Source organism: Taudactylus pleione, unplaced genomic scaffold (genome assembly GCF_031769625.1).
Source record: "Taudactylus pleione unplaced genomic scaffold, aTauple2 ptg000327l, whole genome shotgun sequence".
Taxonomy (NCBI): Eukaryota; Metazoa; Chordata; class Amphibia; order Anura; family Myobatrachidae; genus Taudactylus; species Taudactylus pleione.
In genome coordinates this window covers 2460537-2476201 of record NW_028284728.1, presented here as the reverse complement: position 1 = coordinate 2476201, position 15665 = coordinate 2460537, and the positions used below count along the sequence as shown (strand labels likewise).

Sequence of the window (15665 nt, the reverse complement as noted above, 5' to 3'; positions counted from 1 at the left end):
ATTTAGCAACAAGGCATTCCTGCATCCCACTTTCTCTGAAGTATCACAGAGCAGTATACAGTGGCCTGGGATAGTATGTGTTATCACAGAGAAGTGCACAGTGGCACAGGATAAGTACATGGTATCACAGAGCAGTATACGGTGCCACGGGATAGTATGTGTCATCACAGAGAAGTGCACAGTGGCACAGGATAAGTACATGGTATCACAGAGCAGTATACGGTGCCACGGGATAGTATGTGTCATCACAGAGAAGTGCACAGTGGCACAAGATAAGTACATGGTATCACAGGGCAGTATACGGTGCCACGGGATAGTATGTGTCATCACAGAGAAGTGCACAGTGGCACAAGATAAGTACATGGTATCACAGAGCAGTATACGGTGCCACGGGATAGTATGTGTCATCACAGAGAAGGGCACAGTGGCACAGGATAAGTATATGGTATCACAGGGCAGTATACGGTGCCACAGGATAGTATGTGTCATCACAGAGAAGTGCACAGTGGCACAAGATAAGTACATGGTATCACAGGGCAGTATACAGTGGCCTGGGATAGTATGTGTCATCACAGAGAAGTGCACAGTGGCACAGGATAAGTATATGGTATCATAGGGCAGTATACAGTGGCACGGGATAGTATGTGTCATCACAGAGAAGTGCACAGTGGCACAGGATAAGTACATGGTATCACAGAGCAGTATACGGTGCCACGGGATAGTATGTGTCATCACAGAGAAGGGCACAGTGGCACAGGATAAGTATATGGTATCACAGGGCAGTATACAGTGGCCTGGGATAGTATGTGTCATCACAGAGAAGTGCACAGTGGCACAGGATAAGTACATGGTATCACAGAGCAGTATACAGTGGCCTGGGATAGTATGTGTCATCACAGAGAAGTGCACAGTGGCACAGGATAAGTACATGGTATCACAGAGCAGTATACAGTGGCCTGGGATAGTATGTGTCATCACAGAGAAGTGCACAGTGGCACAAGATAAGTACATGGTATCACAGGGCAGTATACAGTGGCACGGGATAGTATGTGTCATCACAGAGAAGTGCACAGTGGCACAGGATAAGTACATGGTATCACAGAGCAGTATACAGTGGCCTGGGATAGTATGTGTCATCACAGAGAAGTGCACAGTGGCACAGGATAAGTATATGGAATCACAGAGCAGTATACAGTGGCCTGGGATAGTATGTGTCATCACAGAGAAGTGCACAGTGGCACAAGATAAGTACATGGTATCACAGGGCAGTATACAGTGGCCTGGGATAGTATGTGTCATCACAGAGAAGTGCACAGTGGCACAGGATAAGTACATGGTATCACAGAGCAGTATACAGTGGCCTGGGATAGTATGTGTCATCACAGAGAAGTGCACAGTGGCACAAGATAAGTACATGGTATCACAGGGCAGTATACAGTGGCATGGGATAGTATGTGTCATCACAGAGAAGTGCACAGTGGCACAGGATAAGTACATGGTATCACAGAGCAGTATACGGTGGCCTGGGATAGTATGTGTCATCACAGAGCACAGTGGCACAAGATAAGTACATGGTATCACAGGGCAGTATACAGTGGCACGGGATAGTATGTGTCATCACAGAGAAGTGCACAGTGGCACAAGATAAGTACATGGTATCACAGGGCAGTATACAGTGGCCTGGGATAGTATGTGTCATCACAGAGAAGTGCACAGTGGCACAGGATAAGTATATGGTATCACAGAGCAGTATACGGTGGCCTGGGATAGTATGTGTCATCACAGAGCACAGTGGCACAAGATAAGTACATGGTATCACAGGGCAGTACACAATGGCACAGAATAACACATGGTATCACAGAGCAAAACATAATGGGACAGGATAGTACATGGTTTCACAGAGAAGTGCACAGTGCCACAGGATAAGTACATGGTATCACAGAGCATTTCTCAATGGCACAGGATAGCACATGGTATCACAGAACAGCACACAGTGGTACAGGATAAGTACATGGTATCACAGAGCAGTACACAATGGCACAGGATAGTACATGGTATCACGGAATAGTACACAGTGGTATGAGATAACACATGGTATCTCAGTACATAGTGACAAGGGTAGCACATTGCAACACAGAGCAGTACACAATTGACCTTGTAGCACATGGTATAACAGAGCAGTATACAATGGACCTTGTAGCACATGGTATAACAGAGCAGTACACAATGGACCTTGTAGCACATGGTATAACAGAGCAGTATACAATGGACCTTGTAGCACATGGTATAACAGAGCAGTACACAATGGACCTTGTAGCACATGGTATAACAGAGCAGTACACAATGGACCTTGTAGCACATGGTATAACAGAGCAGTACATAATGGTATGGGATTGTACTGCTACCACAACCCTAGGTATGTATTTTCAAAAGTGGATCTGAAAATTATCAAAGACAAAGTTTTATCTGACCAGGATTATCTGGAAAGGATAATGTTTGGCCCATAAACCAGCTCTGCCCAAGTGAAGTCAATACATATAATACACAAGTGATACAATTGTAAATAACATGTAAAAAAGCTGAGTTCAGGTGTCATGGCGTATAATTCATTAGTTCTGATGTCATCACTTCATTGACCTTTAGGAAAGTGTATATTATAAGGAGTGATCATACTCATGGATACTAGAAGTCCACTTAAATGCCTGTGACCTGTTCAGTATATCAGCATCTAACCTGCTGACTGCTCTTTTATATGGTCACAGAACTTCCTGGTAACTTCTAATAACCATATCATTACAGTACAGAGAGCATTGTACAATACAGTATATAACGTGCTCTTCTGCTCCATGCAGCTGTTTCTCAGTGTTGAGCAGATTTATAATCTTAACCTTTTGGTTTATGGAGCATTGAGCTTGAAGGAAACATTGGGCCTGATTCAGAGCCGGACGCAATTAGCGCTCGCTCGTCCAGAAAATAGGGGTGGCTATTCAAATGAACCGTTCGCTCTTTGCGGTCTGTTCACGCCTCTAGGTCTGAACGAGCGAACAAAACTTGCGGTCGTTTTTCGGGAAACTACGCCCCCTGGCCGCTCGCATCTTACGTCATGTCCGCTATTTATTAGATTAATCGAGTAAATCGACCAGGGTATGAGCTGCTCGCTATTTTTATGGTTGGTTTTTGCTACCACAATTTTGCGAGCAGTTCTGGCTATAAAATAACCCAGTGACGTGGTCAATGACGCTGCTGTATTAATTATGCACACCCATAAAACGCCCGTTTTGACCTTTAAGCACGCCTGCGATCGGATCTCCACTCCCCGTTTTCAAGCACCTTCCCCTGTTACCACCCACATACGCCTCTTTCTGTCACTCAAATTATCAGGCATTCGCTATTTTGCGAGCACATGAATTTCGACCACACTGACTGGTTCGCGCATGCGTATAATGATCCGTACGCATGCGCAGTTGGGCAAACATCGCTCGGAGCGAACGAGCGGCCGCTTACGAGCGGCTCTGAATCAGGCCCATTGTTCTTTATTATGATAGTAGATCTTTAAAAGAGATGTTGGCATTGAACAGGGTTATTATGAATGAATTTTTAGGGGAATTTTATGAAATATGAAATTTGCTCCTGTGAAAAACTCCCTGCCTTTGCCAGGTATCCCTTTGCATCTGTTACAAACTCAATATTTACATCTATTATTGTGGTATGTTGTTTGATTGTTAGGATTCTGAATGGTGATGCTTTTCCAATTAAAGTTCAGTATACTCTAGTATATTCTCCCTTATTGACACCCCAGCAATTACTATTCTCTTTTCTATCTTGGTAAGAAAGTGAGAGGACTCCAGATTTTAACTAAAGAGGGTTGGACCAGTGGACCTTCTAACAATCAGGGACAAGAGGCGTATTCAGTGAATGTGACACCTGGTTGGATAGCACTGCCATCCAATCAGCCGACCGGTTCACTGCACACACCTACTTTTTTCCCTCTTATGCCGGCCATATGCAGTGCGATTTTGTGTTGGTAAGATGTGTTGTACGATTGCCCTTGAAATTCTTCCCTTGAAATTCTCCATATGATGTGGTCAAATGGTTTACGAGTGATCGTTACGATCATACAATAAGACTTAAGGTCTTGCAGTAAGATCTACGATCCAACTGCGGGGATGCGCATCGGCATCGTAAACATATAGAATCAACACACAATGTGCATGATTGATCGTTACGATTGATCGAAATCGTTCACATTGTGCAAAAAAAATCGCACCGTGTATGGGCTGCTTTACTCAAGATCACCGTCACTGAAAGTAAAATAAGGTGAACCACTGGCAATCATTAGATAAAAGTGGATCATCCCTGAACTGCTACACATAGACCAGGTGGGGAACATTATATCACTGAGACCCTCAGCATATGTCTGGGAAGGCCATGTGGTCCATAATACCATGGCGTCCTGTGCATGTGCTGTGAAGCATCATTTGTGCTTCTCTATGTATATTCTGTTTAGCCGGGGTGCGAAGACAGTGGTGGAACAATCACTGATGGAGAGAGTATAACATACTGTCCCTGAGTAAGTATAACATACTGCCTGGGAGAGAGAATAACTTACTGCCCGGGGGAGAGTGTATAACATACTGGCCTGGAGAGAGTATAACCGACTGCCTGGGAGAGAATATAATATACTGCCTAGGAGAGAGTATAACACACTGCCCAGGAGAGAGTATAACATACTGCCCAGGGGAGAGTGTATAACATACTGTCCCTGAGTAAGTATAACATTCTGCCTGGGAGAGAGAATAACTTACTGCCCGGGGGAGAGTATAACTGACTGCCTGGGAGAGAATATAATATACTGCCTAGGAGAGAGTATAACACACTGCCCGGGAGCGAGTGTAACATACTGCCTGGGAGAGGGTATAACATACTGCCCAGGAGAAAGTGTAACAAATTGCCCAGGAGAGAGTGTAACATATTGCCCGGGAGAGAGTATAACTTACTGCCCGGGAGAGAGTGTAACATACTGCCCAAGAGAGAGTATAACATACTGCCCGGGACAGAGTATAACATACTGCCCAGGAGAGAGTATAACATACTGCCCGGGACAGAGTATGATATACTGTCCCTGAAAGAGTATAACATACTGCCCAGGAAAGAGTATAACATACGGTTCCTGAGATAGTATAACATACTGCCCCTGAGGGAGTATAACATACTGCCCCTGAGAGAGTATAACATACTGCCCCTGAGAGAGTATAACATATTGCCAAGGATAGAGTATAACATACTGCCCCTGAGAGAGTATAACATACTGCCCCTGAGAGAGTATAACATACTGCCCCTGAGAGAGTATAACATACTGCCCAGGAGAGAGTATAACATACTGCCCCTCAGAGAGTATGACATATTGCCCCTCAGAGAGTATAACATACTGCCCCTGAGAGATTATAACATATTGCCCCTGAGAGAGTATAACATACTGCCCCTGAGAGAGTATAACATAGTGCCCCTGAGAGAGTATAAAATACTGCCCCTGAGAGAGTATAACATACTGCCCCTGAGAGAGTATAACATACTGCCCAGGAGAGAGTATAACATACTGCCCCTGAGAGAGTATAACATACTGCCCAGGAGAGAGTATAACATACTGCCCAGGAGAGAGTATAAAATACTGCCCCTGAGAGAGTATAACATACTGCCCCTGAGAGAGTATAACATACTGCCTGGGAGAGAGTATAACATACTGCCCAGGAGAGAGTATAAAATACTGCCCCTGAGAGAGTATAACATACTGCCCAGGAGAGAGTATAACATACTGCCCAGGAGAGAGTATAACATACTGCCCCTGAGAGAGTATAACATACTGCCCAGGAGAGAGTATAACATACTGCCCAGGAGAGAGTATAACATACTGCCCAGGAGAGAGTATAACATACTGCCCAGGAGAGAGTATAACATACTGCCCCTGAGAGAGTATAACATACTGCCCAGGAGAGAGTATAACATACTGCCCAGGAGAGAGTATAACATACTGCCCAGGAGAGAGTATAACATACTGCCCAGGAGAGAGTATAACATAGCAAAGCATGATATATGCAAAGTATAACATAGCAAAGCATGATATATGCAAAGGTTCTGTGTCAGCTCCTGGGCTACTTTATCTTAGTTTTCCTTTTAATTGTGTCCATGAACCTGTGACCCCGGCGCACAGCTTACTGTACGTTATATTCTTTCCTGATTGGAGAGAGTCTAAGAACTTTTTTTTTTTTTATAGGCACATACACATTGCACTGAGCACTATGTAATACTGTACAAACTTTCTCACACACCTGTCCCAAGCTCATTAACTGGATAAAACACAAAGCGGCTAATGCAGGATTGGTAGCAAAATGAGCATAAATTGCTTCCCATAAAGGTGCACACAAGACTGGTGTACTTCCACATATACACAGAGCCGTACTCATCCCCAGATGCACCAGCCTTTGTATCTTACGCGTTTAGGGTATGAAAAGTCATCACCCTCAGTGTGTACATACATCTGCCCAGTAGAAACAGGCGTATATGCATATGGCTGCTGGTCTGCATGAGCCGCCCTTACTGTCCTTTCTGTGCTTCACCTGCATTTTCTCCCCCTTTGCCTCTTTAACTATAAGGTGTTGTTAGAGTCAGTTGTGAGTTGGGACATATGTGTATATTCAGTGGGGTGCGGGCCACACCTGGGTGTCACTCGCCGAGGGACAGGAGCCGGGTGCTGCCTGTAGCATTACATGCAACACTCAGCTCCTGACACAGGGCCTGATTCAGAGACGTACGTTCTGAAGGAGCGCTCGCTCTGAATCAGGGCGTTTTTTTTTTTTGGATCGGCCTATAGTGAGCAGCCAGGTTGATGGTCGCGATGGTCAACACCATCGGGCTTGCGACGAGATCCTTGTGGTAGGGTCTCGTCTGCCGCAAGCCCCAGAGAGCTTCTGGCTCTAATAGAGCCGGAAGCTCTCCCACTGACATCAATGGTAATGTCAGTGGGGCCGCCCACAAATGGCAGGCGTTCGCTTGGGAACGCCTCCGTTTGAGAAGTCACACCCCCGGCGAAGCCTACCAAACGGGGCGAGCTGTCAATTACCATCGACAGCTCATCCCCTTTGGTGCGAGACCCGGAGCGACGGAGCACCCATCGCTAGCCGGGTCTCGCGCATGCGCACGACGGAGCCGGCTCCGTCGTGCGCATGCCCAGTGGGCAAACATCAACCTGGTTGCGAGTGCTCGGCGCTTGCGACCGGGTCTGAATCAGGCCCACAGTGAGGGAGCCGGCACTTCAGACAGGCTGGTCCCCGGGGGCAGCCCAAACCTCCGGCACCCCTGGTGTGCCAGAAATGGGGTTGGGGCAGAGAGGCCACGCCCCTTCTGTGAGACCACACCCATCCCACAAGACCACGCCCACTGCTTGTCGGTGCGCGGCTACTACAAACCCACCCATGAATACTCCCCGCACCGGGCGTCTAATGAGGTAGGGACGCCACTGTGTATTATCACCTTTTGCACAAATGCAGAGTGAATTTCATACTTGTTGACTTTTCGGCTGTTCCCTCCGGGAAGAGGTAGGCAGTACAGTGAATTGGAGGCAGCCAAGTGGGGAGGGCTGGGGGGGATTAAGGATGGACATTGGAAACCGATGGTTAGCAACCATCAATATTTCTGATTCGATGGAAGTAGTTTGTTTCATCGAATACTGGGAATTCTATTGTTGCCAGCCATCGGATGCAGCTTTCCAATGCCTATCCACTGGCTGGCTGCAGGGGGGAGAGCACACACTCTGCTCTGTATAGCAGAGCAGCGGGTGAGCAGCAGGAGAATAGATGCGCACAACATCTATTCAGTGATGTGATGTCAGTGGGAGTGCTCTCGACTCTGATAGAGCCGAAAGCACTCCAGGGCTTGCTGCAACGAGACCCTACCACAAGGGTCTCGTCGCAAGCCCGATGGTCGTGATTGTCTTGACTATCGCGACCATCTTTTTGGCCGCTCGCTATAGCTGTGGGTGGTCACTATGCGCTCGCACCTGTATAAAGACGCCCCTTTGCCACTCACAACACACGTCAACTCCGTCAGTTGTAGGATTAATCGGGAACATCGAGAGCCATCAGAGCTGCTCGTAGCGCTTTTGGTAGCCTTTTCCCACCACAACATTGCGAGCAGTTCTGGCTAAAATACAACCCAGTCATGTGTGTAATGACGCTACTTTGCTAATTATGCACACCCATTAAACGCCATTCTGACAGTCGGGCACGCTTGCGTTCGTACATCCACACCCCAGTTTTCAAGCACCTTCCCCTGTTACCACCCACAAAATAGCGGCCAGACTGCGGGCTATGGGCGAGCACTTTCCCATTGCAATGACTGGTTCGCGCACGCGCATTGCGACTCATACGCATGTGCAGATTGCGAAAATCGCGCGCAAAAAAAAAAAAAGAGTCATGTGACAGAAGTGGGAGGTACATGTACTGTATGTTGAGTACAAATAGACAGGGGCGGGATGCAGGAAAGGGAGAAATGCGATCAATCCCCCAAAATGCACATTTCTCATATGCACCAAGCCTCGGAATGCAATGCACGCTGGAGCTTAGTGGGTAACGCCTATGGGCCTCTATTGGGAGAGTGCTGTGAGAGGGATCCAATCAGATCCCTCCCAGCAGCCCCCAAGGTACGTGTTTCCTTCTGCGCATACGCAAGAGCGAGAGAGCGGTCCTTTGCGGTGTTCTTCATGGTTACCGGCTTTGCATGCGAGGGGTGGCGGGAGCATCGCATCCCGAATGCAATGTGTCATGCATCCCGCCCCAGGTGAGAACAAGTGGAGCTAACAACCACCTACTAACCACAGAAAGAGAAGACTCAGGAATATAACAAAAGCATAAAGCATTAAAGGAATGTTGTGGCTTGTAATTAAAATAACGTAATGTAATGATATACAGGAAATGTGAGACGTATATTACGAGGTGCATAACGCTAGGCTCCCGCCCCAGCATTCAGTAGACTTTATCCAGTGTCAGCAGTCGACTCCCAGGTGTTATACTCTCACTTATCGGCCTCCACCCACATAGAAATTATTTCCTCATTTCAACATATCTCGTGAATTCTGCCCCTTAAATTAGCAGAGATGATTGGCACACGCACAACCTGTCTGCTTTCCTTACGGCCACATCAAACCAGATGTGCCATGCCAAGGACAGGAATGTAACTGAATTCTCTGCTAAATAAAACTACTAAGCCCAGATGAAAGCATGAAAACATTCCTATTTAGGGAAACTTTTCCACCCCACTGTTTATCTTACAGCAGAGGAGAAACTTGACTAAATAAATACCTGGAACTGACTGCTGCTAAACTGCGAACCGTAGAGGATTCAGCCTGTGAAACGTAACACGGCGCATTTCTATAAAGGCGATAGTCAAATCTCTGACTTATATTGACATTAACACATTCATTGCTGTGTAGTCGTATGCTAAATGCCTACCCTCCATCATGACCCATTCCACCAGGTACAAAATGCTCTGCTCCTGGACTTCCCACCTAATTTATGATTGCAGACACCTGTGTTGAACTAGCTAAATGATGAGACAGGTTTTGAACACAGGTGGCTGCAATCATAAATGAGGGGGGAAGTCCAGGAGCAGAGCATTTTGTACCTGGTGGAACGGATCATGTTGGAGGGTCTGTTAAATGTGCTGTGTGTTACTGCTGGCTGGTTTTCTGTGTCAAGTTAACCACGTTCTGCCCAGGGGGATGTAGTAAATTGGGCGGGACACGGGATCGAAATCCCGACAGCCGACACCATGACTGTGCGTATAGGCCAGTGTTGACTAACCTTGACACTCCAGCTGTAGCAGTGCATGCTGGGCTATGTAGTTCTATAACAGCTAGAGTGTCAAGGTTAGCCAACACTGGTATAGGCCGTGTTAGCTTTTAAGGGAAGGGTTAGGAGTAGGCTAGGCACAACGGGGGAGGTTAGGATCAGGCTGTGGGGGAGGGGGGGAATTAGGGTTAGCCACCACCGGGGGAGGGTTAGCGTTAGGCACTAAGGGTGGAGGGTTAGGTTTAGGCACTAAGGGGGGAGGGTTAGGTTTATGCACTAACGGGGAGGGTTAGGGTTAGTGTGGGGAGGGTTAGGATGCAGAAAAAGAGGGTTAGGGTTAGGGAGTGAAGGGGGGAGGGTTAGTACACTTATGAAGCCCCTGTCGGGTTCTGAGCATTGGGATGCCGCTGTCAGTGTTTTTACATCCGGCATCCCGACGGCCAGTCTCCGATACCCAACCCCCCCCCCCCCCCCGAAGGTGCTGGGCTTCCCCCAAGCTCTACCCTCATGGCGAATAATTGCCATGTGCAGTAATGCACCTAACACAGTATGTCTTACACAGTAATGCCCTGTATAACACATTATGCCACATGCAGTAATGCCCTGTATAACACATTATGCCACATGCAGTAATGCCCTGTATAACACATTATGCCACATGCAGTAATGGCCTATATAACACATTATGCCACATGCAGTAATGGCCTATATAACACATTATGCCACACGCAGTAATGGCCTGTATAACACATTATGCCACATGCAGTAATGGCCTGTATAACACATTATGCCACATGCAGTAATGGCCTGTATAACACATTATGCCACACGCAGTAATGGCCTGTATAACACATTATGCCACACGCAGTAATGGCCTGTATAACACATTATGCCACATGCAGTAATGGCCTGTATAACACATTATGCCACATGCAGTAATGCCCTGTATAACACATTATGCCACATGCAGTAATGGCCTGTATAACACATTATGCCACATGCAGTAATGACCTGTATAACACATTATGCCACATGCAGTAATGGCCTGTATAACACATTATGCCACTCGCAGTAATGGCCTGTATAACACATTATGCCACATGCAGTAATGGCCTGTATAACACATTATGCCACATGCAGTAATGCCCTGTATAACACATTATGCCACATGCAGTAATGGCCTGTATAACACATTAGGCCACATGCAGTAATGACCTGTATAACACATTATGCCACATGCAGTAATGGCCTATATAACACATTATGCCACATGCAGTAATGCCCTGTATAACACATTATGCCACAAGCAGTAATGCCCTGTATAACACATTATGCCACATGCAGTAATGCCCTGTATAACACATTATGCCACATGCAGTAATGGCCTGTATAACACATTATGCCACATGCAGTAATGCCCTGTATAACACATTATGCCACATGCAGTAATGACCGGTATAACACATTATGCCACCTGCAGTAATGGCCTGTATAACACATTATGCCACATGCAGTAATGCCCTGTATAACACATTATGCCACACGCAGTAATGGCCTATGTAACACATTATGCCACACGCAGTAATGCCCTATATAACACATTATGCCACATGCAGTAATGCCCTGTATAACACATTATGCCACATGCAGTAATGGCCTATATAACACATTATGCCACACGCAGTAATGCCCTGTATAACACATTATGCTACATGCAGCAATGCCCTGTATAACACATTATGCCACACGCAGTAATGCCCTGTATAACACATTATGTCACATTCAGTAATGGCCTGTATAACACATTATGCCACATGCAGTAATGCCCTGTATATTACATTGTGCCACACACAGTAATTCCCTTTATAATACAGTATCCCCAATTCAAATTACGCCACACATTAGTCCCTTATTCATGTTATGACACACAGTGGTGCCCCTTTTACACAATGTCCAAATTAGCACCCCTTATACGCAAGACCCACAGTACTGAGTAGTAGTGCCCCTAATACAATGCCCACAGTAGTAGTGCCCCCTATAGTAGTGCCCCTGTAATAATGCCCCCTATGTTAGTGCCCACAGTAGGAATGCCCCCCTATAGTAGTGCCCAAAGTTGTAATGCCCCATTAGTGCCCCCTATAATAGTGCCCCCAGTAGTAATGCCCCCTTATAGACATGCCCCCAGTAGTAATGCCCCCTTATAGACATACCCCCAGTAGTAATGCCCCCTTATAGACATGCCCCCAGTAGTAATGCCCCCATGCCTCCCTTCTGAAAAATAAAAAATACAAACACAATACTTACCTTAGGCCCTGCTCCTGCGTCCGCTACGTTCCGGTCCGACCACGGCTCCACCACGGATCTATGGGAGAGACGTCATGACATCCCTCCCATAGTGCTCTATGCGGGAGCCGGAGCTCTGGAGTGAGCTTCGGCTGCCGCTGCAGGGAGGGAGCCTGGGGCCCGCTGATAACAAATATCAGCGGGCGCCGGCAACGCGGCGGGGTCCGGTGCTGGGTTTTTTTTTATTAGGGGATTCATTTTTTTTTTACCTTCTGGGGACTCAGTGGCACCCTCTAGGGGCCGGCGCCCCGGGCGACAGCCCTGTTAGCCCACCCCTAGAACCGCCACTGTCTGGCACCAAGTTCCTTTAGAGATCAAGTAGTAGATCCAGATGTGCAGGCAGAAGCAATCGGAGCTATTCAACAAGGCCTCGGAACTACTTTCTAATTCCAGTCATTTATTTGTAGCTGTTTATGTGTAGGATGTATTAATGGCATTAATAAGGGTAAGGACAGCCCATGTTCTAGCAGAAACATTCTCAGCTTTGTAATATTAGTATATGACTTGCTAGAGCTCAAACTCCGTTTATAACACAAGCTCTTCATTGGCTCGTAGAGATCACATGAAATTATTCAGCCCACATGAAGTCCCCTATCAGTAGCTATTTATGAGTATTTCTGTCTGTCACATTGAGGAGCACTGCTACAAAAAATCTTACCAGAGGAATATGTTAAAAATGCATACATAGTTGCTATGGCAACACGCAGTTCCTGCTCCTATAGTCATTATCGGAAATGTTGTCATATCCCACAGTCATTGTACGAGCATTAATTTTGTTTTTAAAATGAACTGGAGCTTGTGGAGCACGCATATGCTCTAATCACACAGTTCATGATGCAAAACCATGCTTGGGGGCTTGGGGCTTTGGACTCTCTACAAAAGGAAAAGGGCCTCATTCCTACCCTTTCCAAGACTTCTTAGAGGGTAATGTTAGAATGGACCTCCAATGTCATGGACACAAGGGATACATGTGAATATTTAGAGTTGTATGGTACCTGTGATGAGTACTGCTATGCAATGTATTGAGGAAGGGAACACTGCATACAGACAGGATTGCAGAGCATCTCATACAAACACTGTGGGAAGCACTGCTACACAATGTAATGAGGAAGGGAATATTGTATACACAGACAGGATTGCAGAGCATCTCATACAAACACTCTGATGAACACTGCTACACAATGTAATGAGGAAGGGAACACTGTATATACAGACAGGATTGCAGAGCATCTCATACAGTCACTGTGATGAGCACTGCTACACAATGTAATGAGGAAGGGAACATTGTATACACAGACAGGATTGTAGAGAATCTCAAACAAACACTGTGATGAGCACTGCTACACAATGTAATGAGGAAGGGAACACTGTATTCACAGACAGGATTGTAGAGAATCTCTAACAAACACTGTGATGAGCACTGCTACACAATGTAATGAGGAAGAGAACACTGTATACACAGACAGGATTGCAGATAATCTTATACAGTCACTGTGATGAGCACTGCTACACAATGTAATGAGGAAGGGAACACTGTATTCACAGACAGGATTGTAGAGAATCTCAAACAAACACTGTGATGAGCACTGCTACACAATGTAATGAGGAAGGGAACACTGTATACACAGACAGGATTGCTGAGCATCTCCTACAGTCACTGTGTGGAGCACTGCTACACAATGTAATGAGGAAGGGAACACTGTATACACAGACAGGATTGCAGAGCATCTCATACAGTCACTTTGTGAAGCACTGCTACATAATGTAATGAGGAAGAGAACACTGTATACACAGACAGGATTGCTGAGCATCTCCTACAGTTACTGTGAGGAGCACTGCTACACAAGGTAATGAGGAAGAGAACACTGTATACACAGGCAGGATTGCAGAGCATCTCATACAGTCACTGTGTGGAGCACTGCTACACAATGTAATGAGGAAGGGAACACTGTATACACAGACAGGATTGCTGAGCATCTCCTACAGTTACTGTGATGAGCACTGCTACACAATGTAATGAGGAAGAGAACACTGTATACACAGACAGGATTGCTGAGCATCTCCTACAGTCACTGTGTGGAGCACTGCTACATAATGTAATGAGGACGGGAACACTGTATACACAGACAGGATTGCAGAGCATCTCATACAGTCACTGTGTGGAGCACTGCTACACAATGTAATGAGGAATAGAACCCTGTATACAAAGACAGGATTGCTGAGCATCTCCTACAGTTACTGTGATGAGCACTGCTACACAATGTAATGAGGAAAGGAACACTGTATACACAGACAGGATTGCAGAACATCTCATACAGTCACTGTGTGGAGCACTGCTACATAATGTAATGAGGAAGGGAACACTGTATACACAGACAGGATTGCAGAGCATCTCATACAAACACTGTGATGAGCACTGCTACATAATGTAATGAGGACGGGAACACTGTATACACAGACAGGATTGCTGAGCATCTCATACAGTCACTGTGTGGAGCACTGCTACATAATGTAATGAGGAAGGGAACACTGTATACACAGACAGGATTGCAGAGCATCTCATACAAACACTGTGATGAGCACTGCTACATAATGTAATGAGGACGGGAACACTGTATACACAGACAGGATTGCTGAGCATCTCATACAGTTACTGTGATGAGCACTGCTACACAATGTAATGAGGAAAGGAACACTGTATACACAGACAGGATTGTAGAGCATCTCATACAGTCACTGTGATGAGCACTGCTACATAATGTAATGAGGAAGAGAACACTGTATGCACAGACAGGATTGCTGAGCATCTCATACAGTCACTGTGTGGAGCACTGGTACACAAGGTAATGAGGAAGGGAACACTGTATATACAGACAGGATTGCAGAACATCTCATATAAACACTGTGATGAGCACTGCTACACAATGTAATGAGGAAGGGAACACTGTATATAGAGACAGGATTGCAGAACATCTCATATAAACACTGTGATGAGCACTGCTACACAATGTAATGAGGAAGGGAACACTGTATATAGAGACAGGATTGCAGAACATCTCATACAAACACTGTGATGAGCACTGCTACACAATGTAATGAGGAGGGGAACACTGTATACACAGACAGGATTGCAGAGCATCTCGTATAAACACTGTGATGAGCACTGCTACATAATGTAATGAGGACGGGAACACTGTATACACAGACAGGATTGCAGAGCATCTCCTACAGTCACTGTGATGAGCACTGCTACACAATGTAATGAGGACGGGAACACTGTATACACAGACAGGATTGCAGAGCATCTCCTACAGTCACTGTGATGAGCACTGCTACATAATGTAATGAGGAAGGGAACACTGTATACACAGACAGGATTGCTGAGCATCTCATACAGTCACTGTGATGAGCACTGCTACACAAGGTAATGAGGAAAGGAACTCTGTATACACAGACAGGATTGCAGAGCATCTCATACAA

General features: G+C 46.0%; 1 protein-coding gene across 5 annotated transcripts in view; it reads right to left on the bottom strand.

The window, feature by feature from the left end:
* ERG (ETS transcription factor ERG) overlaps nt 1–15665 on the bottom strand; it is a 360355-nt gene that overhangs the window by 22107 nt on the left and 322583 nt on the right. The window lies entirely within an intron of this gene.